The sequence below is a fragment of the Ailuropoda melanoleuca genome, chromosome 9 (assembly GCF_002007445.2).
Source record: "Ailuropoda melanoleuca isolate Jingjing chromosome 9, ASM200744v2, whole genome shotgun sequence".
Classification (NCBI taxonomy): domain Eukaryota; kingdom Metazoa; phylum Chordata; class Mammalia; order Carnivora; family Ursidae; genus Ailuropoda; species Ailuropoda melanoleuca.
Window position 1 is genome coordinate 40,741,752 of NC_048226.1, and position 25,647 is coordinate 40,767,398.

Below are 25,647 nucleotides of genomic sequence, written 5' to 3' on the forward strand. Positions count from 1 at the left end.
GCACCTAAATAAATAAAGCAAATGCTAATAGCACTAAAAGGATAAATAAACATAATGCAATAATAATTGGGAATTTAATACCTCACTGTAAACAATGGATAGATCATCCAGACATAAAATCAAAATAGAAGGAGTGGATTTGAATAACTCTATATACCAAATGGATTTATAGACATATACAGAACATTCTATTCTACAATAGCAGAATACATTTTCTTCTCAGCACACATGGATTATTTTTTAGGATAGACAATATTTTAGGCAACAAACCAGTCTCACCAAATTAATGAAATTTAAATCATACCAAGTATCTTCTCTGATCACAAGTATCTTCTCTGAAACTAGAAATCAGTAAGATGATGAAAACTGGAAAATTCATGAACACATGGAAATTAAACAACACTCTCCTGAACAACCAATGGATCGAAAAAGAAATTAAAGGGGAAATAAAAAAATTTGAGACAAATGAAAATGGAAACACAACATATGAGAACTTGTTGGATGCAGTAAGTTCTAAGAGGGAAGTTCATAGCAATAAATGTTTGTATTAAGAAGAAAGATCTCAAATAAACAACTTAACTCTGAATGTTAAGGAACTAGAAAGAGAAGAACAAATTGAGCCCAAAATTAGCAGAAGAAAGGAAATAATAAAGATTAGAGCAGAGGGGCGCCTGGATGGAACAGCGGTTAAGCGTCTACCTTTGGCTCAGGGCGTGATCCCGGCATTCTGGGATTGAGCCCCACATCAGGCTCCTCTGCTGGGAGCCTGCTTCCTCCTCTCCCTCTCCCCCTGCTTGTGTTCCCTCTCTCGCTGGCTGTCTGTCAAATAAATAAATAAAATTTAAAAAAAAAAGATCAGAGCAGAAATAAATGAAATAGAGGACAGAAAAATAGAAAAGATTAATCAAACTAAGAGTTGGTTCTTTAAAAGGAAAACAGAAGCAAAAATGAATTACTGGGACTTTATCAAGGTAAAAACCTTCTGCACAGTGATGGAAACAATCAACAAAAGTAAAAGGCAGCCTACAGAATGGGAGAAGATATTTGCAAATGACATCTCTAATAAAGGGTTAGTATCTTAAACTTATAAAGAACTTATCAAACTCAACACCCAAAAACCAAATAATCCAGTTAAGAAGTGGGCAGAAGATATGAATAGGCAGTTTTCCAAAGAAGACATCCAGATGGCTAAAAGACACATAAAATGATGCTCAACATCACTCATCATCAGGGAAATACAAATGAGATACCACCTCATACCTATCAGAATGGCTTAAGTTAACAACACAAGAAACAAGTGTTGGCGAAGATGCAGAGACAGGGGGACACTTTTGCACTGTTGGTGGGAATGCAAACTGGTGCAGCCGTTATGGAAAACAGTACGGAGGTTCCTCAAAAGTTAAAAATAGAACTACCCTATGACCCAGCAATTGCACTACTAGGTACTTACACAAAGGATACAAAAATACAGATTCGAAGGGGTATATATACCCCAATGATTATAGCATTATCAACCATAGCCAAACAATGGAGAAAGCCCAACTGTCCATCAACTGATGAATGGATAAAGAAGATGTGGTATAAATACATGATGGAATATTACTCAGCTATCAAAAAGAATGAACTCTTTCCATTTGCAATGATGTGGATGGAGCAAGAGTGTATTGTGCTAAGCTAAATCAGTCAGAGAAAGACAAATACCATATGATTTCACTTATGTGTGGAATTTAAGAGACAAAGCAGATGAACATATGGGGGGGGACAAACCATAAGAGACTCTTAAAGATAGAAAACAAACGGGGGGTTGATGGAGAGAGGTGGGTAGGGGGTGGGCTAGATGGGTGATGTGTATTAAGGAAGGCACATTATAATGAGCACTGTGTGTTGTATATAAGTGATGAATCACAGAGTTCCACTCCTAAAACCAATACTACACTGTATACTGACTAACTAGAATTTAAATAAAAATGAGGAAAAAAAGAGATAAAATTGACAAACCCTTACCAAAAGTAACCATGGATAAAAGAGAAAAAGCCCAAGTCAACAAAATAATGAAAAAGGAGACACTGCAACTCATACCACAGTAATTCAAAAGTTCACCAGAGGCTACTATGAATAACTATATGCCAACAAACTGGACAACCTAGAAGAAACGGAAAAATTCCTAGAAACATACAACTTACCAAGACTGAATCAGATGAAAAAGAAAATCTGAAAAGACCATTACTAATAAGAAGATTGAATTATTAATCAAAAATCTCACAACAAATAAAAGCCCAGGACTGATGACTCACTGGTGAATTTACTAAACATTTAAGAATTAACACTAATCCTTCTGAAACTCTTTCAAAAAAAATCAAAGAGAAAGTAACATTCCCAAACTCATTTTATAGGGCCAGAATTGTCCTGATACCAAAACCAGAAAAGGATACTATTAGAAAAGAAAACTACGGGATAATATCCCTGAGAATGTAGATACAAAAATTCTCAATAAAACACAAGGAAACTGAAATCAGCAGCCCATTACAAATATCATACACCACAATCAAGAGGCGTTTATCCCTGGGACATCAGAATGTTTCAATATATGCAAATCAATCAATGTGATACATCACATTAACAGAATGAGAGAAAAGAATCATATGATCATCTCAACAGGTGTAGAAAAAGCATTTGACAAATTTTAACGTTTAGTCATGATCAGAAATCTTAATTTAGGCATAGAAAGAACATAGCTCAACATAATAAAGGCCATATATGAAAAGACCACAACTTCAGTCAACGGTGAAAGGCTGAAAACTTTTCTTCTAAGATCAGGAACAAGACTGGATACCCTCTCTTACCACTCTTATTCAACAGAATATTCCAAATCCTAGCTAGAGCAATCAGGCAAAAAAATTAAAAATTAAAAAATTAAAAAAATAAAAGGTATCAGTATTGGAAAGGAAGAAGTAAAACTGTCTCTATTTGTAGACAAATGAGCTCATATAGAGAAAATTCTTAGCTCTAACAGTTTTTTTTGGTTGAGTCTAATCAATTAGTTCAATAAAATTGCAGGACACAAAATTAACATACAAAAATCAGTAGCATTTCTATATACTAATAGCATTTCTATATACCAATAGCATTCTATATACTAATATACTTTGTTTTTTTCTGAAAGTGAAATCAATCTCATTTACAACAGCATCAAAAAACAACAGAATACTTAGGAATACATTTCAGGAGGTAAAAGATTTCTACTTTGAAAACTACAAGTCTTTGATAAAAGAAATCAAAGAAGACACAAATAAATAGAAAGGTACCATGAGAGACTGTGGACTCTGGGAAACAAACTGAGGGCTTCAGAGGGGAGGGGGGTAGGGAAATGGGATAGGCCGGTGATGGGTATTAAGGAGGCCACATATTGCATGGTGCACTGGGTGTTACACGCAAATGATGAATCATGGAACATTGCATCAAAAACTGGGGAATAAAATAAAAATAATAAAAAAAAAAGATGGTCTACAATCAAAAAAAAAAGAGAAAGGTATCACATGTTAATGGATTAGAATAATATGTTAAAATATCAATACTACCAAAAGCCATCTATAGATTCAATGCAATCTCTATCAAGATTTTAATAGCATTTTTACAGAAGTAGAAAAAACACTTTTTTTTAATGCTTTTTTATTATATTATGTTAGTCACCATACAGTACATCCCCGGTTTCCGATGTAAAGTTCGATGATTCATTAGTTGCGTATAACACCCAGTGCACCATGCAATATGTGCCCTCCTTACTACCCATCACTGGTCTATCCAGAAAAAACACTTCTAAAATTTATATGGAAGATGACTCTGAATAGCCAAAGAAATCTTGAGAAAGAACAAAGCAGGAGGCATCATACTTCCTTATTACAAGCTAGTCAATAAAGCTGTAGTCATCAAAACAGCATAGTACTGGCATAAAAACAGACAAACAGATGAATGCAACAGAATTGAGGGCCCAGAAATAAAACCAAGCATATATAATCAACCAATATTTAAAAGGTAGCTAAGAATATTCAATGGAGAAAAGACAGTCTTTTCAATGAGTGGTGCTGGGATAATTGGATATTCATATGTAAAAGACTGCAACGGACCTGTATCTTATACTACTCACAAAAATTAATCCAAAATGGATTAAGGATTTAAGTGTAAGTTCTGAAATCATGAAACTCCTAGAAGAAAACATAGAAACAAAGTTTCTTGATATGACCGTGGTAAGGATTTTTTGGATATGACACCTTAAGCATACCAACAAAATAAAAAAAAAATAAGTGAGACTACATCAAACTAAAAAGTTTCTGCACAGCAAAAACAAACAAAAACCCCATCAACAAAGTGAAAAAAAAGCCTACGAAATGGGAAAAATATTTGTCAACCATATATCTGATAAGGGGTTAGTATTCAAAATATATAAAGAACTTGCACAATTCTGTAGCAAAAGAATAGTCCAATTAAGACATGGGCAAAGGATCTGAATAGCCATTTCTCCAAAGAACACATATGAAAGGCCAAAATGTACATGAAAAGGTGCTCAACATCATCAGGAATTAGGGGAAAGGAAATTAAAACTGAGATATCACTTCATGCCTATTAAAATGACTACCATCTAAAAGACAAGGGGTAACAAATGCTGCAATGGATATGGAGTAAAGACCACACTTGCATACTGTTGGTGGGGTTGTAAATTGGTGCAGTCACTATGGCAAACAGTATGGAGTACACTTAGGAAAATTAAAAATAGAACTATCATATGATACAGCAATTCCACACTGGGAATATATCCAAAGGAAACAAAACACTAACCCCAAAAATATCTGCATCCACACGTTCACAGAGGCATTATTTACAATAGCTAAGACATGGAAACAACCTAAGTGTTCATCAGTGTGTGACTGGGTAAAGAAATTGTGATGTATTTATACAATGGAATATTATTCAGCCATAAAAAGCTAGGAAATTCTACCATTTGCAACAACATGGATGGACCTTAAAGGCACAATGCTAAGTAAAATAAATCAGACAGAGAAATACAAATACTGTATCACGTCACTTAAATGTGGAAAGAAAACCTAACTCATAGAAAAAGAATTCAGATTAGTGGTTACCGGAGGTGTGGGGCATGGAGAGGAAAATGGAGGAATGCAGTGAAAAGACACAAACTTCTAGTTATAAGTACTAGTTTATAAGTACATGTTATATGTACAACATGATGGCTCTAACATTGCTGTATGATAGTTACCTTATGAGTTCTCATCAAAAGGAGAATACTTTTTTTTCTTTTGTTTATAGGAGAAGATGGATGTCAGCAGAAATGAAAGAGGAAAAATCACAGAAATACAAAGGATCACAGAAGACTGCTATGAACAATTACACATCAAAAAATTGGACAGCCTAGAAGAAATGGATAACTTCCTAGAAACATACAGCCCACCAAAACTGAATCATGAATAGAAAATCTGAACAGAACAATTACTAGCAAAGGAGGTAGAACCAGTAATCAAAAACTGTCCAAGAAACAAAAGCCCAGGACCAGATGGCTTCACTAGTAACTTCTACCAAGTATTTAAAGAACCGTTAATATCTATTCTTCTCAAGCTACCTCCAAAAATAGATGAGGAGGGAACACTTCAAAATTCACTTTAAGAGGCCAGTATTACCTTGATACCAAAACCAAAGACACCACACAAAGAAAATTACAGGACATGATAACGTAGATGCAAAAATCCTCAACAACATATTAGCAACTGAATTTAATATGTTAAGAGGCTCATATACATGATTTACTTTTTAAAAAATAATTTTTATTTCTAAATATATATTTTAAAAAGTATTTAATCTAAATTCAACTTAATTAACATATAGTGTACTATTCATTTCAGAGGTAGAATTTAGTGATTCATCAGTTACATTTAACACCTAGCACTCATCACACCAAGTGCCCTCCTTAATGCCCATTACCTAGTTACCCCATCCTCCCCCCAATAACCCCTCCAGCAACCCTCAGTTTCTTTCCTATAGTCCTACCGTCTCTTATGGTTTGTCTCCGTCTTTGTTTTTGCCTTTTTCTTTCAATGATCTGTTACTCTTTATAAGCTCTTTACTGTGTTTAACACGTTATATGTATGGATGACTTACATTACCAATAAAGAAAAAGCAAAATCTCTTTTTTCAAGTACTAGAGCCATTATAAACTATTATATACCATTTTTAAAAAATCAGAGTTTTACAATTTATGAATCTGGTGAAAATCTTGAAAATTCTTATCTGATTTATCTGATTATCATCATAATCGTCCATATTACATTGTGATATTTTAAAATCAGTGTATTTTATGCTAATTGGCTTTGACTAAGAATTCATTTTAAATATAATTTTTTGTATTACATATGCATATATAACTACATATACATATATAATTACATGTAAAAATAGCAAGAGTAATTGGTAAGTGCCACAATGATCAAACAACCATAGCAAAGAGCTAGTAGGGTGCAGCTAAAAGAGACTACATTAGTGCATTAATAATGGTCTATAAACTTGGTGCTCTTACCAAGTTTCCATAAGCCTGATGCTTTAACATCTGCTCTGCATGCATATGCTGGATACACCTTGTTCTGGACAATGTGATAATATGCTTGAGTCACCTTGTCTTGACCTCTTGCCTCCTTTGTTGCCGCATGAACCCCTCCCCCTTTCAGGAGAACTCCTACCCTCCGGGGTGTGCTTTAGTAATACGAATCAGCCAATCTGGAGTCTACACCCCCTAACCGTGTCCCTTATTGGGCTCTCACACTCTAGACCACTTTACACATCTTAATTAACCCAGACTCAGGTACTAGACAACCAGGAACAGCCTTTATGTCCAGAGTCTGCTGAAATTATCCAAACAAACCAACCCTAAATTAGTTTACCCTGCCTTACCCTATGGCAGAAGCACAACAAAGGCACTTGCCCTTGTACCTCCCCGCTCTCTGCCATGCTGACCCAGGGGATTCTCTATATATCTCCAGCACTCTGTAGCATAATGTGTACAGTCTTGGGACCTATGAGTATAATAAACTCATCTTTTCAATCATATTTGTCTGCTGATCTACTGGTTTTAATAATAAAACCTATTTAAATAATTGTGAGCCAATACTGATTTGCCCTTAAATAAAACTGTTCTGAAAAAGTCAAATCATTCCAACTGAAGTGGAAAATGTTTTAATGTTTGTTTTATTTAAGTAATAGAATCAGTAATAGGTACCATTACCATGTTGAATGACTTGCAATCTTCAAAGCACCATGATGATATTTTGGAGGTTCTCATAGTTGAGAAATGTTAGGCTAGAGGGAAGTATCCTTGCAAAATTCTGCTGGAAAATTGTAATTTGTAGTCATGTTATTATATAAAATATTATGTCAAGAACAAGTATTAATTATAGGTTTAACGGATTGACTTCAAAGAGGTGGTAGAAACCATGTATCTTTTCTTAATCACATTTTGATCACAAAATTATCAAACCCTGGCTAAATGAAATGAATTAGTAATGATACAAAGCAATAATTTTAAGGACACTTTTTTTAAGAGCATCAAAGAACAATTTTTTCTTAGTTGGTAATTAAACTGGTGTCAAAAGTGTTTGGCATTATAAGAGTATGAGGGAGAGGGAATGTTTTTGCCATATGAACATCTAGTAATACCAATTTAGCCATGTTTAATCTTTCAGTTTAATATAACCAAAAAGAATGCTTCCTCACGGAACCTCATTTTATAAGAACAGATTTTCAAGAGAAAATATAAGAAATACTAACCTCTTGCTGATATTACAGTATTATTTTTTACATAGCAAAACAAGGTCGAATACTTTAGAATTCAAACACCTCTTTGAGGAGAACAGTGAGGCTTGGGGCATATGTGTACACACGTTTGTAATAAAATCTTGAGAATTTCCTGTAATTTCTGTAAATGGAAAGAACTATCACAAGACATCTGTGTCATAATTTATAGTTAAGTACAAGTTCTCATTTGGAATATCAGATGTCTCAATCACACTTTTGCAAATGCCATATAAATAATGTGTAGTAGACTGGCTTTGCTGGCATATGTAACACATATTTAAACATCTCATAAAAACAAATTTCTCACTTAGCAGAATTTCTCTGTAGTTCAACTGGTAATATTACAAACATCAACCCACACGTATTTTTGAAACACCTACCCCTGCTATGGAAATATATTTACTTTTTTATTTTTAAAATTTTAATTCCAGTATAGTTATTAATGTACAGTGTTATATTAGTTTCAGGTGCATAATATGGCGCTTTAACACTTCCATACACCATCTGGTGCTCATCACAATGAATATACTCCTTAATCCCCATCACATATCTCACCCATCCCCCCATCGCCCCTCTGGTAAACAACCGTTTCTTCTCTATAGTTAAGAGTCTATTTCTTGGCTTGTCTCAATTTTTTTCCTTTGCTGGTTTGCTTCTTAAATTTCACATATGAGTGAAATCATATGGTATTTGTCTTTCTCTGACTTATCTTGCTTAGCATTGTAGTCTCTAACTCCATCCATGTCATTGCAAATGGCAAGGTCTTGTTCTTTTTTTAATGGCCGAATAATATTCCTTTGTATATCTACACCACATCTTCTTTATCCATTCACCTATCAATGCACACTTGGGCTGCTTCCATAATTTGGTTATTGTAAATAATGCTCCAGTAAACACAACGGGTGCATGTATCTCTTTGAGTTAGTATTTTTGTATTTTTTGGATAAATACCTGGTAGTGTGATTACTGAACTGTAGGGTAGTTCTCTTGCTAACTTTTTGAGGACACTTCATACTGTTTTCTACTGTGGCTGCACAAGTTTGCATTCCCACCAACAATGAAGTTGGGTTATTTTTTCTCCACATCCTTGCCAACATTTGTTGTTTCTTGTGTTTTTTATTTTAACCATATTCTGACAGGTGTAAGATGATACTTCATTGCAGTTTTGATTTGCATTTCCCTGTTAATGAGTGATGTTAAGCATCTTTTCATGTGTCTGTTGGCCATCTGGATGCCTTCTTCAGAGAAATGTCTGTTCATATCATCTGCCCATTTTTTTATTGGATGATTTGTGTGTGCATGTGTTGAGTTGTATCAGTTATTTATAAATTTTGTATACTAACCCTTAATTGGCTATGTCATCTGCAAATATCTTCTATTCCATAGTTTACCTTTTAGCTTTATTGTTTCCTTTGCTGTGCAGAAGTTATTTTGATGTAGTCCCAATAGCTTATTTTTGCTTTTATTTCCCTGGTCTCGGGAGAGATACCTAGAAAAATGGTGCTACAGCTGATGTCAGAGACATTACTGCCTACGCTGTCTTCTAGTATTTTTATGGTTGCAGGTCTCACATTTAGGTCTTTAATCTATCTTCAGTTTATTTTTGTGTACAGTGTGAGAAAATGGTCCAGTTTCCTTCTTTCAAATGTAGCTGTCCAATTTTCTGAACACCATTTGTTGAAGAGACTTTTTCCCATGGGATATTCTTTCCAGTTTTGTCAAAGATTAATTGACCACATGATTGCGGTTTTAATTCTGGGTTATCTATTCTGTTCCATTGATCTATTTTTTTTTTTAATTTTTTTTTAATTTTATTTTATTATATTGTGTTAATCACCATACAGTACCCATCTATTTTTATGCCAGAACCATACTGCTTTGATGACTACAGCTTTGTAATAGCACTTGAATTCTGAATTGTGATACCCTCAGCTTTGTTTTTCAAGACTGCTTTAGCTATTTGGGGTCTTTTGTGGTTCCATGTAAATTTTAGGCTTTTTCCAGTTCTATGAAAAATGCTGCTCATATTGTTTGTGATAGGGATTGCATTAAATGTGTAGATTGCTTGGGGTATTATAGATGTTTAAACTATATTTTTTCTTCTAATCCATGAGCATAGAATGTCTTTTCATTTCTTTGTGTTATCTTCAGTTTCTTTCATCAGTGTTTTATAGTTTTCAGAGTACAGGTCTTTCATGTCTTTGGTTAGGTATATTCCTAGGTATCTTACTATTTTTGATGCAGTTGTAAATAGGATTGTTTTCTTAATTTCTTTTTCTACCACTTCATTATTAGTGTACAGAAATGCAACATTTTTGCATGCTGATTTTGTAACCTGTGATTTTATTGAATTCATTGGTAAGTTCTAGTAGTTTTTTTGGTGGAGTCTTTTGGGTTTTCTGTATATAGTATGTCAGCTGCAAATAGTGAAAGTTTTTCTTCTTTACCAATTTGGATGACTTTTATTTCTTTTTGTTGTCTGATTGCTGTGGCTACGAATTCCAGTACTATGTTGAATAACAGTGGTGAGAGTGGACATCTTTAACTTGTTCCTGACCTTAGGGGGTTTTCCCCATTGAGTATGATATTCCCTATGGGTTTTTCATATAAGTCCTTTATTACGTTGAGGTATGTTCCCTCTAAACTTACTTTGTTGAGGGCTTTTATCATGAATGAATGTTGTATTCTGTCAAATGCTTTATAGATATATACTTAAAATACCATGTTTAAAAAACAATTTTCTACTTTTTACTTTATATTTCCACATTTTCCTAAAAGTGACTAAATCACAGTATAAGAAGCTCCAATAGGTTTTTCAGATTCTGTACTGTATATTTGAAAGTTATGATAGATCTTAAAAGTTCTCATTACATGAAAAAAAACTGTGGTGATGGATATTAACTATACCTATTGTGATCATTTTGCAGTGTATGCAAATGTTTAATCATACACATCTGGAAGGTAATGTTATAGGTCAATTATGTATTAAAAAACCCCAGTAAGATTATATCAACAAAAATCAGAAAATTCATTAGGTCTCATTGAGTTAAATAGTTTGATTGTACACTATGTTGGCAAGGATATAGAGAAATAGCAATTTTCATACATTTCTGGTAGGAGAATTGGTAGACTCTCTGGTGAGCAATTTGGAAAATATCTGTAAATCAAAGTACATATTCTCTTTGACCCAGGAATTCCATTCTGAGAACTTATCCTACTTGTATATTTGTGAAATGACTTTTCAATCAACTTCATTTCAACCATGTAATAATATGAAATTGGAAGCAATCTTAATATCATCAGAAGACTAAACAAATTCTAGTATATCCATGCAGTGGAAGACTATGCAGCTATATAAAAAAATGACAAAATTTTTGTGTTTTGTTATGGAATAATTGCCAAGATGTTTTATGGAGAAAGCAAGTAGCTGAACCGCGTGGATAGTTTGCTATGATTTATGAAAAAAGAAGGAAGAAATCTATATGTTATGTGTTTCCTTCTTTCCTTCCTCCCTCCCTGAATTTATATCTAATATCTCTGTAAGAATTTGGTAACACTGGGATCTTCTGTGGGGGAATGGTGACTACAGGATAGAAATGGGAGGGAGATTTTTTTACTATATATCCTCTAAACATTTTGAATTTTGAACATTATCAAAGTGTTGTATTAGGTATTCAAAAATAAATACATCCCACTTTTTATAAGTCCATTTGAGCCCTACAGTTTTCAAGACAAAAAGGAATTAATTACTCATTAGCCAAATAACCCTGATGTACTGAGACCCAACACCCTAAATATTAATTTCTTTTAAAATGGAAACAAAAGCTGCTATCTAGTCAAAGGCTTCTTTCATTTTCCTCATCTCATTGAGTTCTATGTGAAGGTAGGGATGAAGACAGTTTACTGCCAAACCTTAGAAGATGAAAATTGGAACAAAACAGCTTAACTCAGAGAGAAGTGGAATGAGGTCAGGTCAGCACCTCAGTCAGGTGTTAAGAAATTATAACTCTATTTCAGCTTCTAGAGTAACTGTGACTCATTCCTTAGCAGAAAATTAGATAAAGCCCATTGCAAATATCACTTGTCATTTCTTTACCTGCTTGGGAGCTGCGAGAATTAAATAAACTAACATTTTATAAAGAGTTTAGAATCCCTTGATAGGAAAGTGTTTCATAGGAGTTTTATAATCCTGTGCTTTCTGTATCTTCCTTAAAAAAAAAAAGCCAATGTTCTCATTACAAATGAAAAAGTTGACATAAAACTGATCTTTGGGTGGCCATACTGGAAAGAGGTAAGTTCCTGTTTTTGATGTTTGATCTGGGTTCTGTACATTATATCCTCAAATAAAATGCTTTTAGATCCAAGGATAATTTTGTTTCTATGGATTATCCTTCTAAACCTTGCATTTTTGAAGTATTTACAAATCAAGTACAGAGGGTCATTTTGAGCTTGCAATTACACACATGTACTCTTTACCTCCCAAGTTGAGATGAGTGCAGAATTTTTTCCAAACTGTTTTAACAATTCTTCTTAAATTCTTTCAGGAGAAAAATTTAGAAATTTAACTTATTAAATTACAAACACATTTAATCATGAAAGAGTTCTGTTTTATTATACTTCTTTTAGGATTATGGTTTTCCAAGAGAAATGAAGGACGCTGCTAAAAGAAAGAAAGGATCTTTAAGTTTTAAATGGATATTAAATGAAACTGAGTCACTAAAGCACGTCCATGGATTTTTGTTAAAAATTCTCAACTGTAGATTCTTTGAAGGTATGGAAACATTCAGATCTGTAGTTAGTGTTTACTAAGTTTCTCTTCAAGACAGCCTGGGGTTGTGGTATATTTTCAGTGAGGTAGCCTGAAAAAAGATTCCTAGGCAAATCATATTTGTCCTTCCACCCTCCTTTTGAGAATAAACAAGGTACATACTTGAATTACTAAGTGCTAAGTTATCTCTAAACCTGCTCTTGTAACCCCAGATCAAACTGAACCTAAATTCTGTAATTCTTTTGGTGTTTCTTTTCCTTTTCCTCCAAACTGTCTCATAAGTCTATCTATCTCTTTTTGTTTCTACACCATCCTGCCCCCTTGACTCAGTTAAGTCTATGGGTGTTATTAACACTTTCCTTCTTTTGGATTAAGATTGTGCTATACATCTTCAAAGAAAACGTATCCTTTATGTATGAGGCATGAAAGGTAGAATTTCTATGTGGAAGGGTGAGAAGTATTTTGGTTGAAAAGCGTAAAAGGATGTTGAGAAAATGTCAATTTTTGATATAAAAATGTTGGGTGGTGATGGAGGTTGTGTGGAGTTGAGAATGTGCTGCAATTTATTAAACATGGGTTATCCTTATCAAATTGGTTTGTGGTTCCCTAAAACAGACAAGTGAATGAGGACATGTGCTTGAGTAAGAAAACCAGAATCTGAGAACAGACTGCACAAGAGAATAACAAAGTTCCTCAAGGGCTCAAAAAGGAGAATAAACATATCTAGTAATGGCAGTTGGTAAAAACTTCTGATGAGTTAACATCTGAGACTGGCCCTTTTGACAGATAAAATATTCTCAAAAGTAGGGAATTAATAGCTTACCCTCACCTCCTTTAAACCTTTGCTCAAATACCATCTTTTCAATGATGTCTTCCCTGATCATTTTATTTGAAAATACATTTCATGTTCCGCAATCTTCTTCCTTACTTTACTTTTCTTCTACAACTTTGACCATTTATAGGCTGTACTTTTTACTTTCTTTTTTGCCCATCTCCTTTCATTAAAATATAAGTTTCATGAGGACAGGGATTATTGATTTTTGTTTATTGCTGTAGCCCTCAGCATCCAGAACAATGCCACATGGCAGTCACTTAATATACATTTTGGAATACATTTATACATCCGTATAAACAAGGCTTAGAGACTGAGACATATGGAACGTATTTGGGGAATAGTGGATAAACAAGTTTGGCTATATAAATATATGTAAGTGATAAATTTGGAATAAATCTGTTGAGTACCCCCCCCCGATGACCTAATGAATATCTCTGAGCTCATTGGTCTGAAGGTCCAGTTTCTATTCACTGATGTATCCCCACAGCCCAGAGCATGATTCACACAATGCCCAACATAGAGAATTGAATTAAGATCTGCTGAGAGACTGAACATGTTTGTAAGTTCTCAGGCTATGCTAGCTTTTTTAGATTGTGATATTCAGTGGGTCCATAGAGCTTATGGTGAGGAGTCCCAGAGATGGGTCAATCTTAGAGGTACTAGCTCTGTTAAAGTAACACCAGCTTTGGCAAATGGACCCAGAGTGTAGCTGGGCTCAAACTCAATGGTTTTTTCTCATTTTTGAGACAGCTGTTCCTTGCTGGTGGGTGGTTTTCTGACATGTGGTGATTTAGAGATGAGCCTGGAGTGGAAAGGTAGAGAAGTAACTCCCTAAATCTAAGTCACCTTGCAAACCTGAGAAATCTTAATGGACCTTTTTTGGTCTTATTTTCTTGTGTTTAGGATGTAGAAGTGATTTGGGTTTTTTCCCCTGCCCTTTTGTACTCCCAATTTCTTTTTACTTCTGCTTATAAACTGGTCACTTCTTGCCTGAACTTAGCTCTTTCTTATAATACTTTTCTGTAAACAATGGGAAGAACCAACACATGCTAATATTCTGGGTATTTGCAAGGAGTTTCCTCAGAGCTATAGGATAAATAGGCATTTTCTTTGTCTTCCAAGTATAGCTGATAGTTTTACCAAATGTTACCAAAAGTGTTGTTATTGCATAATACTGGCCTTTTCTCTCCAGATTGTGATATCTATGTTCCTTCCACCTACTTCCCAACTGCTAAGCTAATGCCATATATTTTTTTAAGTTAGCATTCTAATACACCATCTTCAGTATTAGTTGTGATGATGCTGAAAGGTAGCAGAATATTCCACTCCAAAATATGACTATAGGAATTTAGAACATGCTACCTCAAAGTATACTGCTTTGGTGTATTGATTATTTTGAGTTAAAGGCACTTTAAAATAGCAAATGAAGAGATTCTTTACTCCTCTTATCAGTCTAAAAACACATCCTCTCAAAGGATGTGTCATAAATCCCCTCACCAGGAGTTTCATCAACAAGAAAAGTATCACAGGAGAGACTAGAAGATGGTACCACACACAGATAAACCTTGTCACAGACTATCATACCTCCCACCTATTCTTTGAAAGGCCCATTCATGGGAGATTCCCAGGAAAAAGTGAGTAACCTCAGAGTAGCTTACAATTCAGACTTAAATGACATCTTAATAGAGAAAGGGAAGAGTGAATATAGGCCTCTTAAGGGACAGTATATCAAGTATACATGTTAATAAACTTCTATTTTTTTGTTAAAAAATTTTTAATTACAGAGGGTCTCAGCTAAGAACTCAAAGGGTAGAGAGAAAATTATTTTCTCTCCCCTATAATGCTCAAGTACAATATCATGACTCAAACGCAAGAGAAGTATGTTCCTTGGTCATAACAAAGGTGGATATTCGTGGGTGGTCAGCATTTTCTCTCTGTGCTGATTCAGGGATCCAGAAATTTTCCATGTCATGGCTCCATCCTCTTGGGCCCTATTATTACTGTCATTCAGGCAGAAGAGGAGAAAAGGTTTGGAGGGAAAACTTCCTTTCTATAGAGTCTTGGTTCAGAAAGGGCCACATCACTTTTGTGTATATTCCCATGGATATACCCAGTTGTATGGACATACTCAACTGAAGGGGAGGTTGGACATATAATGCCCAGGAAGAGAAAATGCAGTTTTGTTGTATAACAGTCTACCACAGAAAGGTCACTGCAGGAATCTCTGAAAGCCCAGAGTACTTATATCCTAATAAGTACACCAACTTATAGATGTGCAATTTCGCACTGCTAATTCACGGTACGGCCACATTTCCCTATAATCTTTGATGTTTCCTTTCTATGTGACTAATAGTCTAAACATTGGCAAGCTTTATTCTGCATTTGTCCTTAAGATAACTTTAATTTCTGTGTTTCTGAACCTTCTGTTTCATTGAAATTACCTAGAATTCTGATTATAACCCTCTCAAGTAAGTGCTCCCTTCTCATCCATTGATGCCATTTTCTGGCTTAATGGACATTCTCTAGGGACCCTTATTCATAGGTTTGATGAAGAAAAAGATGCTAAATATTACTGGTGAGAGAATTAACTTATTGCTCATGTCTCTTTTATTCCTCATCTGAGATTAAATCCATTTGTGATTGTATGATACATACCTTATATGTATAACTTATCAAGGAATAAATTATTCTAGGCAATGTGCTGAGTCTTGTGAAGCTCAACATTCAGTATATATCATTTATCTTGACCAACCTTGATCAATTGATCTCTTGACCAGTAAGAGCTCTTACACTCCTGAAAGAAATTAGGCAACCCTAAGAGATTTTGTTATTCTAAAATCACTATGTTTTCTTTATAATCTGTAAAGTGTTTTCCCAAGTGTTTTAAAAAAATGCATATGATAAATACGATCTGTGATATGTAGAGTCAACCTTAGATTTGTTAAAATAGAAATTTTGTACTCATCGCCAATAGTTCTCCAATCTCATAGCATCATCTCCATTATTCAAATTTTCATATTAGAAAAAAACTTTTAAGGTTTTCTGTCAGTTATTTAAATAGACTAAGATAAAACATGCTTAGTTGTTTAAAACATTATAAATCAAGAATAGTGAGCAGTTTCCTCTAGACCAGCTCTAGTCTGCTGGCATCCAGTGAATTTGTCCACCTATTAAAGGTCACCAATCCCTATATTGGGTCCATGCTTTTTCCCCTACTAGATTATGTTCCATACTCTGTACCTTTCCTTTTCTCAAAAACAGGATACTGAATCTTAGATCATAGTCCGTTTTCAAAATGTGACTGAAATGTGAAAGAATAGAACACTCATGATCAGATAGCCTCAAAGCAAATGCAATTATCAGGAAAAGATCTAAGAAATATATTTGTGGGACCATGGGAATTTTAATCACTTTACATTTATACAGCTAGAAAAACAAAATGGTAGAAAACAGGAAACTTCTTTAATCAAGCAAAGTCTTTGTGGTTGTGGCTGATGAATATGCAAAAGCTGCTCCAAATTTTTTTAGGGCACAGAGAATTGCCATATAGGCATCCCTAAGAGCTGTTTTTAGGTTAAAAGAAAGGAATTGATTTGTTAATCAAGTATATCAGAGTCTTAAAGAGATACAGACATTTCTGATTATATTTAAAAAAAAAACAAAATGGCTCCTAAGCAGAACACCTGAATTCTGATTTTCAAGTTAAAATATTTCTGGTAATTAGTATTGTATTCATGGAATTAGTCAACACCCCAAGGCAAAATCTGAGAGTTACATGAAGCTCTAATACAAGATTTTGTATCTCAGAGATGGTTCTCTCAAGAAACTTATCAGGCTTTTACAGAAATCCTACTTCCTCCATAAAACTTTAGTAATTGAAGAGATGGATAACTTCCCCCTAACTCACACCCTTGCTGTTCCTTGAATCCTTAAACCCATTGTTCTACAGTAATTCTTTCTGCTTATATTTTCATTGTTTTGATCTTTTGAATATTTATTCAGCCCTACATATGCTCTTGTTTAGAATCCAAGTTATAGTTGTTTTTATACTTTCAGGCAACTTGACGGATGAACTAATTTCATTTGTTCATTCATTCAAGATTTGTTGAGTGCCTATTACTGCCAGCCACCAGGGGAAAAAAGAGGAGTCAGAAACTGATCCTATCCAAAGAAGAATGATAAGTAGTATGCTTTTGGGGGTTCTCTATTCTGCAGCTATTTGTTTATATATCGTATACCCCTTACTGGATTGAGAATTACTGGATGATCAACGCTTTCTAGATTTCCCCACTTTACAGATTAGAGACTGGAGGCACAGCAAAATTAAATTAGGTCATTTGCTGACACTCCTATAACTAGTACATGGAGAAGGTTGACTACGAACCCAGAAAGTATATCTCCAGAGGTCATCCTCCTATTAATCACCACGCTAATTGCTTTCCACATTTGACCTGTACAAGACCTCACATGTATATTTAATAAATGCGTTCAGATTGTGATAGTCAAATCCCGTACGTCATTGATACTCATTTACATGCTTGTACCCTTCTATCAGTCATCAGGGGAGAACTCATTTCCCTAAAAACGGTTGTGGTCCAGGTTTCATTCTCACCAACAAGGACCTCTAAAACCCAGTAAGGCAGCAGAAATCATTCCACATTTATGTAGCTAGAAAAAAACATGGTAGAAAACAGGAAACTCCTTTAATCAAGCAAAGACTTTGTGGTTGTGGCTGATGAATATGCAAAGTTACTCTAAATTCATGGGTCCAAGAAATGGCACCAAAGTACAGTCTGTATATTTGATAGAAACCTGTTAGTCAACAAGAAGCCCCCTCACTGCCCCTGAAAAAAACTTCCTCTATTCCTGTATCCTTGATCATGTGGTAATGTCCTTTAAAGTGGAAATGGTGAGAAATTCACATTTGATAAAGCACAAACCATCTGCTCAAACCTTGTTATTTTTCCAGGTGAAATCATGAGAATAATTGCAAAGGGTGACCTGTAAAGAACAGAAAAAGAAAAAAAAAAAAAAAGAAAAAGGGAAACCCAAGGTGGGGAGGTTAAGGAGTAATGCTAAGTCTCAGCTGGGCTATGTTCCTGGGGGCCTGACTGTGCAAAACGTCTTTTTAGCACCAGCTGGAGTCACTCTTTTCTTCCATCAAAGGCTGCCTGTTCACCATACACAATTCAGAGATCCATTAAGTCTCAGATCTGTAAGAAACTCATTTTAGTGGGGATGAAATGGGAGAGAAAAGATGCCATAAGCATAAAATGACATAAATGCTAAGATACAACAGGGTAGAATTTAGTGAGGGTCAAAGAATTCAAGGAGAAGTGGATGCTTTAACCTAGTCTTTAAAGATATTCATCAAGTGGACTAAGAGAAGAACAACATTCCAGAGAAGAGGAATAGCTTAAGAAAACGCAGTTAGGAGAGAAACTACAATCAATTTAGCATGGCTAGGGTAATAAACACTGAGCCAAGAATAGCGATGGAGGCTGAGAAATGTTTGAGAGGCAGGCTGGGTATGGTTTTGAAGGGCCCTCTGGGTCATGGCAAAGAGCTTGAAGTTTATACCCTAGGTCAGTGCTTTATTTCCCTAGCTACATATGGAATCACCTAGGGAGGTTTTAAAAATATACTAATAATCGAGCTGAGCAATCTAGTCAATGTCTGGCAGTGGGGCCAAGTATAATCTTCCTAGGTGATATGATGAGCAATCTGGGCTGGGAATTACTGCTGCTGACAATGGGGACACTTAAAAGGTTTTAAATAAAGATGTAACATGGTTAATTTTTTATTTCAGAAAGATCACCTTGGCTACAGTATGGAGAATAAATAGGAGTCATATGTGAGGTGACAGAAAAGCAATTTGGGAAACTGGTGTGATACAAATGGAAGAAGATCAGGGCCAAAACTGTGGCACCGAGAAAGCAGAGAAGTAAGTTGCTGTCATCTTCCACCCCGGATCCCACAACAGACTAGAATGGATATGTGGGTGGAGGATGGAGTGGATTACAAAAAAGACCACAGGTTTTTCCGATGTTTTCACAACTTGCAATCATCTCATCAAGAATCAGTCTGTTTTTCCATCCCTTGAATCTGGGCTGGCCCCGTGACTTCCTTTGGCTGGTAGAATGTGGCAGAAGTGTTGTAATTGGAGTTCCAAGCTTTGGTTCCAGTTTTCTCAGTTTGCTCTTAGTCTTGGATCCCTGTGACCCCTGAATCAGTAAACCCAGGCTAACCAGCTAGATGATGAGAGACACATGGTACAATTGTCCTGTCATCTCCGTTCACAACCTGCCAACCACTAGAAATGAGTGAGGCAATGACAGGTGATGGCAGATGCATGAACAATCCTGGCTGAGATCACCTTCTATGGGAGATTGTGCTGGACCCGACTTCTTAAACTGTCCAGTTATAAGAACTTTAGTTATGGCAGTTAGTATCATCCATTAAGAGTGACTACTTTAAAGTTTAAAAGCTAGTCTCAAACTAGGTTGTTTAAACCCTGAAACTGGAAAGTCTTACAAACAAAGGAAACATAGTCAACTTAAAAATACTATGGCATTGGCCCAAGGTCATTTTTTCTACCTAGTTGAGTAAATAATCACTAAGGTAACCATCATAAAAATGCCATAGGTTTTTTACTTTTGAAAGAATGTTTTTAATGTATTCCTGTTTTTTCTACATATTGTATTGCTTCTCGTAACGTTTTGTTATTGAGTTGACTAATTACCAATAGCCACACACAGAAAACTATACGCCACATCTGAAATTTATGTTCCTGAAATTTAACCCATAACTGCATTTGGACATCTGCCTGGATTATGGGAAACGTTTTCTTTCAAAAATCATGCCAGAGAAAGCAAAAGTAATGTTACTTTATTACTTTCCAAAGCCTTTAACAAAAAAGATGGAAATGCTATTTCCTACCCCAAACATATCGACAGACTTAAATTTAGATTTCTTCACTTTTATCTTTCAATATCATCTATAATGCTCCTCTGTATCAGGTAGCTCACCAAGTCACTGGCTGTTTAAGGCCATCGTATTAAATTTTACTGCTTAATAACCACAAATTTAGCAGCTTTGTTTTATTATTTCACCATTTCACTGGGAGCAGTTTGATTTTTTGTTCAGGGTGCCAAAGGGCTGAAATCAAGGTGTCAGCTCCAGCTGTGGTCTCATCTAGGGCTCAGGATCTTTTTACATTCTCCCCAGTGCTGGTGAAATTTATTTCCTTGTGGCTAAAGACTGAGGTCTGTCCCTGCTTTCCCTCTAGTCAACTGGGAACAGCTCTCAACAACTAGAGCCCCCTGCAATTACTTGCTACATGGCAGTTCTCAACAGGGATGTTTGATTTCCTCTAGGCCAGCAGAAGTGCATTTCTCTGATTTCCTCTTTTGCAGCCAGCTAGAGAAAACACTTATTTCTCCATGATAAGGTCAGGCCCACCTGGACAATCTCCCTGCTAAAATGTCAAATGATTTGGAACCCTCCTTACATCTGCAAAATCCTTTTACAGCTGTACCTAGATTAGTGTTTGATGGGATACCTGGGAGAAGGTGTGTATATACTAGGGCCAAGAATCTTGAGGACCATCTTAGAATTCTGCCTACCATAGCCATGATATGCCTATAATGGCACCATCAGTTCCTAATGAAAATGAGAATTCATGCTATTGGAGTCATTTGTTCCATCATCCATCTTCTTCCTCACAAGTTCCCCCAATCAATTAACTGTCCAGTTGGATGTTAGACCTTTTAAAGTTGCAGGGACTGCAAGTATTCCAAAGCTCCTGTAGATCCAAGTGCATGACATGGGAGAGTACCAAGAAGGATTAGAGAACAACTTCAGCACAGTGCTGAGGAGGGAGAGTCACATCTGGGAAAGGCAGCTGCGAATTGCACATACAAGCGAAGGAGAAGGGATGATGCAGTTTTTTCCCCATGGAATTTTACAATTTTTGACATCCCACTCAATGGTACCTGACAATCCAACTAATTTTTGAGGCTATGTTTTAGTTTGAAAAAATGTCAGACTTTTGGATACAGGACAGTTTTTAATCTGAAAGCTCTCCGAATGAGAAAACTGGAAATGGAAGCATCGTTAATTTTTAACAGAATCTGCAAATTCTACATAGAAATTTTGTGATCTTACATAAAGCATCTCTATTACTTCAGAGCACAAAGAATTAATGAAGAAATGTAGGCAGAACATGGTGTTCAAACCCTAATTTTACTCACCTGCCAACTGTCTCCCTTCCATCATAACTTTATTTAAATCATGGCTATGCTCTTAATTAACAATTTAATTGATTGGTGCTTTCTCAATCCATTTCTCTGGAGGCATGGTTTTCTGTTTAACTTTCTTGTTTTAATTCTTCAGCAAAACCATAAAATTTAATTAGGAAAGTAACCAGCTTTGTAACAGTGGTTCTAGGTCTAATTAGCTATGCTGTGACCGTACCTTCTCAGATTTCACTCAACATTGCACAGACATTTTGCATTTGTTCATGTTTTGGATAAGACATTGTGAATTTATAGCCTACGCATGTATCCCGCTCACTTTTCACTTTTCCAAAGATGCTTAGTTATAGCCAATGAAGTCAGAAAAATGAACTTAAAGCATCCATATATGCTATTAAACTAAGAGCCATCAAAAGGTCAGGATGTAAGGTTGTTACCTTATCATGTGCATGATTTTCCTATTGCTTTTCTATTTGTCATATTTCTGTAGCTTTTCTATTGCTGAAGAGAAAATTACCACAACTGAGCAGCCATTTACCATCTCATAATTCTGTAGATCACAGGTCCAGGCACAGTAGCCTGGATTCTCTTCAGGGTCTCACTAGGTTAAAAGCAAGATAACAGTTGGGCTGTGATTTCATTTGGATCTCAGGGTCATCTTCCAAGCTCAGGTGGTTGTGGCAGAATTCAATTCCTTTTAGTTGTAGGACTGACATCCCCATATCCTTGCTGCTTATCAGCTGGGGTGGCTCTCACCTCCTCAAGGCCAGCAGCATTTATCACATGGCTCCTGTGGACACTTCACAATACGGCAGTTTGATTCTTCTTTGAGACCAGGGGGAGCACTTCTTTGACTTCTTTCTCTTTCAACAGCTGGAGGAAATCAATCCTTCCTTCCTTCCTTCCTTCCTTCTTTCCTTCCTTCCTTCCTCCCTCCCTCCCTCTCTTTTTTTTTCCTTTCCTTTCCTTCCCTTCCCTTCCTTCCCTTCCCTTCCTTTCTTTCTTTCTTTCTTTCAATTTATTTATTTCAGAGAGAGAATGAACAGAGAGCGAGAGAATCCCAAGCAGTCTCTCTGGTGAGTGTGGAGCCCAATGCAGGGTTAGACCTCATGACCCTGAGATCACGACCTGAGCCAAAATCAAGAGTTGGATGCTTGACCGACTGAGCCACCCAGGCATCCCTGAAAAGCTCTGCCTTTAAATGGCTCAACTGATCAGGTGAGGCCCACACCAGGTTATCTCCCTTGTGTCACATAATGTAATCTATCAAGGAAATGACCATCCTATCATATTCATGGGCCCTGGCCAGACTCAGAGGAGAGATTATGCAGGGTGTATACACCAGGGAGCAGAAATTTTGGTGCCATCTTAGAATTCTGCCTACCACACTGTGCTTCAGGGAAAGGAAGCAACTAAAAGCTCCCTTCCCTTTGGAGACAGTGCATGGGGTGTGCAAAGGAGCTGTTAACAACAGTGCCAATTCTATCCCATCAACTCCACAGGGCATAAGATGACAGACATTCATCTTCTTTCTTCTCTGCAGGATGCTTTCTCTGCCTGGCCAGAATTGCTTTCAGTGGCGCAAGTGGATCACTCGATGAAATCATTTGAATTTAAAATGACATCCAGTTAACATGATGCTTTTAGACAGAAATGTATTTAAGCTCAGTGCTTCAAATTTCAACCCAATAAAACTATTTCTTTGGTAAAAAGAAATGAAGAAATGTGCAGAAAAATTAACACAGCAGGACTGAAACTGCTGTTCTTAGAAAGGCCTACTTGCAAGTGTGGCCATTAGCTGGCATCTGGAAACTTAGGGTGGCAGGATCCCTCCTGAAATCTAACTGAGAAGAGTGGTTCACTGCATACCTAAACTGTGCAAACAATACAGTTCATGCTGAGCACCTGCTTTCCTTTGGAGAATCTGGAATTTTGGTATGTGTTTGGCAGAGGGGGCCTACATGACTAGGCCCCAGTAAAAACCCTGGGCACTAAGTCCATAATGAGATTCCCTGGTAGACATTATTTCATGTATGTTATCACAGCTCCTTGTTGGGGGAATTAAGAACATCCTGTGTAATTCCACAGGGAAACACTTCTTGGAAGCCTGTGCCTGGTTTTTCCTGGACTTCATGCAATGTGCTTTTTATCATTGCTGGTTTTGCTTTGTATCTGCTTGTTATAATAAATCATAGCTGTGAGTAGGATTATTGGCTGAATTGTGAGTCTTGCAAATCTCTGAACCTGGGGGTGGTATTGATGACTCAAGGAATAAAGTAAATGAGAACATGATAATATATACATTGAATCTAGGCTCCACTGCCCAGCAAACTTGGCCTCATTCCTCTCCATTGGGAAAATGATCAGAATGAACAGACTAGAGGCAGGAGGCAGGCATTATGTGGCTTCTAGAGGGTTTGGAGCTGTCTGGATATGTGCTCCAATGCCACATTGTGATCCAGAGCAAGTTACTTAACCTCTGTTTCTCCTAATTTCTTCAGCTGTAAAATAGCAATAACTGTACCCACCTCATAGCTGTTAAAAGGAGACAATTTATAGGAAGCACTCAGATTATGACTGGTGCAGAGTGACTCAGAGGGGCTGGATGTAATTCTCTCTGGTGTGGAACCACTAAAGCAATGTCAACATTCTGATATTAACTCCCTTGCTTCCCTTCACTCTGCTCCCCTCTTCCTAACCAGCCCCCTTTCCTTCCCTTCTCTTACTTGTCCTCTAAGCTCCTTCAACATTCAAACCATTTCCTCCCCCAGATCACTACCTTTCCTCAAGGACTAAATGAAAATATTCAGGATTTTTTAAGCGTATACAGAAGTGTGTACAGAAAAGGGCACAATATAATGTGTTCTCATCAATGTCCACAATCCTTCTTATGCTCGACATCTTTTTGTTCCATCTACTACGATTTAGAACAATTTTTAAGTAACCCTCCCAGTCCTCACTGATGAAATTTTATTACTTTTGATAATGACAAGTGCTTTTCACATATAGAACTATGAGATTTTCTTTTTATAACTTTGTAAGACCTACCATGTAAATATATTTACAAATGGTGTGTGTGTGTGTGTTGCGGGGGGGATTCTTCCACAAATATTTTTTCCCAAATACTTGGTTAAAAGTATTTGTTCCCTGAAATACTGGACTCTCTGGTGTAAAGTAGCTATTCTATTTTTTCCAATGGTGTATCTAAAACACAATTTTAATGGAGATGGTTGCTTCCATTCAAAAACTGCTTTGCTTCTTTGCAAATGTTCAGTCCCTGATGGGCTGTTCACTTATTGCTGCTGAAAATTCTATAATGGAGTAATGATCATAGGAAAGTTCATGTCAGTATCCCGAAGCAAAGATTACTTTGAGAAGGAAAAGAGGTTTAGGAAATGTCTGGTGAGCAGTCTCTCTGGTACCGGATACAATCATGATTTGGGGTGAGCTCCTGCATTTTCACTTTGAGCCATTGTAATGAGACCCAAGCTTAAATTAGACAGGGCATGTGCAAAAGCTGGGAATGAGGAGAAAGAAAGGAAATGAATAAACTCCAAGTTCAATACTTCATTTGTAAGTACATTCAATATTTAAAGGAAAGATGTCAAAGAGAAAAATCAAAGCAACAATAAAAGACCAAAAATTGGTAGTTTAAATATCTCCAGAAGCCACTGAGTCTATCCCTCCTCTTTTACCCCCCTAACATCTTCTTCAGGTAGGACTGTTCTCCAGGCATTTAGGACACACGTTTTTCTACCCCATTTTGGATATTAAGGAGGCCTTCTTGGTAATCTGCTTTACTGTTAAAAAGAAGCTAAACCATCCCATATTTTACGGCCTTTCCTCTGTTCTTTGTAGGCATAGAAAAGAGTCCATCATCACACCTCTAACCATACTTTCTAGCTAAAGCTAACACTCAATTATACGCAGTATTAGGG

At 36.2% G+C, this 25,647-nt stretch overlaps 1 protein-coding gene across 1 annotated transcript in view; it reads right to left on the minus strand.

The window, feature by feature from the left end:
• Nucleotides 1-25,647, minus strand: part of CPA6 (carboxypeptidase A6) — a 192,254-nt gene that overhangs the window by 19,718 nt on the left and 146,889 nt on the right. The gene's annotated exons all lie outside the window — the stretch shown is intronic.